The following is a 2,151-nucleotide window of genomic DNA, read 5'->3' as shown; positions in this document are numbered from 1 at the left end:
TCTGAGTGGCTGGTTTTGAGCAATCGCTCAATTTGTGAATGAAATGGACACGCACACATTCAACTGCATACGGCACACACACACACACACACACACACACACACACACACACACAAACACACGCACACACACACACAGAGTAAGTATTTTGTCAGGTTCACATTCAAAAGAGTTCTATCAACACACAATGTTCTGTTTGTAGGGTCCACAGCAGAAAGTTAGGATAACTAATATCACAGGTACTTTATGGCCGAGAAGTCCGTGAAGATTCTCAGTCATCCACCAACAAGCGCCCAAGCCAGAGAAAAGGAACAGAACCACCTGAAGGGGGCACTTACAGCCTGTTGATACCCTAAATGGACCTTTGTGAAAACAGCCACAAGATCCAGGAAGAGCAATCATCACTTCCCAGGAAACTCAACAGACGTAACCTATTGGCGTTAGGTGAAGATGCCAACAATGGTCGTTCAGTCTTGGCCACGGGTAGTCCTAACAACCATATCGACTGTCATTACAACAGCCAGTAACACTAACGAACCAGCAGTATCAACGATCCTGACAAACGACCCCACTGAGGTTAAATAGCTTAGTTTCCCTACCAGTCAGTCAGAACTGAAGAAGTCCCTTGGATGAGGGACGAAACGTCTTCTAGTATCTTTATCTTAAGTCCAGTTGCCCTTGACTTTAACCTTCTTTGGGACTTGACTTTAAATTTCTTTGGAAGCTGTAATTGCAGTCCCTGACCCCTAATCTAGTTGTATTTCTCCACTCACAACATCACACACTCTAAATTCTTAACCCCAGTACTTTATGTCCAGTTGGTGTTAACTAAGGTTATCATTGCTCATTGCTGAAACAACAAGGACAATCTGAAATACATCACAACCCCTTTGATAGCTGTAATATTTGGGGCAGAGGAAAAACAAATCTGTGTGAATCAGAATCAGGGAGCAGACCTGCTGTCGAGGCAGGGGCTGAGGCCCGGGGAATGGAGACTTCACCCCGAAGTGGTGGAGCTCTTGTGCGGAGAGTTCGGCCCCATAGATGTGGATCTGTTTGCATCTCAAGAGACTACGCACTGCCCGCTATGGTTTTCTCTCGTTCCTCCAGCCCTGTTGGGTCTGGATGCCATGGTCCGTTCGTGGCCGAGGCTACGTCTGTACGCTTTTCCCCCAGTCGCAGGGCCGGGCTCTTCACCCTTGCCCCGCTGTATGGCGACTGTGGGTCTGGCCCCTGAGGGGGCACAGTACCTAGAGGCGGGTCTAACAGCCGGAGCAGTCGAGACCCTCCTCAGCTCCAGGGCCCCGTCCACACGGATCCTCCGTGGTGCCCGGAGGATGAGACCTGCGACTCGGTCCAAGGTTCCCACTTGGGATCTGGCGGTGGTTCTTGGGGCATTGGCTGAGGCCCCCTTCGAACCCCTGGAGTCAGCTGGAGCACTTGACCCTCAAGATGGCCTTTCTCCTTGCTATCACCTCTCTGAGGAGGGTGGGGGATCTCCAAGCGCTTTCGGTTTCCCCGCAAAGCCTGGAGTTTGCCCCGGGGAATATTAGGGCTACCCTGCACCCTCGTCCAGTATACATCCCTAAAGTGCCTTCTTGTGCGGCAGGGTCCACAGTGCTGCAGGCATTTCATCCTCCACCTCATGTGACTGCGGAGGACGGGAGACTTCATCTGCTCTGCCCTGTCAGAGCACTGAGTATTTACACTCTGAGGTCCTCCCGTTGGAGGAAGGCTGACCAGCTGCTAGTGTGTTTTGGGTCTCCCAGGGCCGGGCTCCCTGCTCCCAAACATACTATTAGCAACTGGATTGTTCAGACTATTTCCCTGGCCTATCAGGTGCGCGGTTTGCCTTCACCTGTGGCTGTGAGGGCTCATTCTACCAGAGGCATGGCGGCCTCTCGAGCCCTCCTTTCCGGGGCCTCTTTGCAGGATGTTTGTGTAGCGGCTGGCTGGGCCACTCCGCACACATTCATTCGGTTTTACAGTCTTGACCTTCCTTCGGCACCTGGCACTCGTGCGCTCTCCTCTTAGTCGTGCCACTTTATTGCACACTGGGGCAGGCGGGGTTTTCGGCACGGTTTAGTGGGTATCTCGTTCCCATAGTGTCGTAACCGACGCAGTTCGAGTTCCCTCGAAGGGGAACGTCTC

Source organism: Micropterus dolomieu, linkage group LG15 (assembly GCF_021292245.1).
Source record: "Micropterus dolomieu isolate WLL.071019.BEF.003 ecotype Adirondacks linkage group LG15, ASM2129224v1, whole genome shotgun sequence".
NCBI lineage: Eukaryota > Metazoa > Chordata > Actinopteri > Centrarchiformes > Centrarchidae > Micropterus > Micropterus dolomieu.
Note: the sequence above shows the minus strand (reverse complement) of the source record.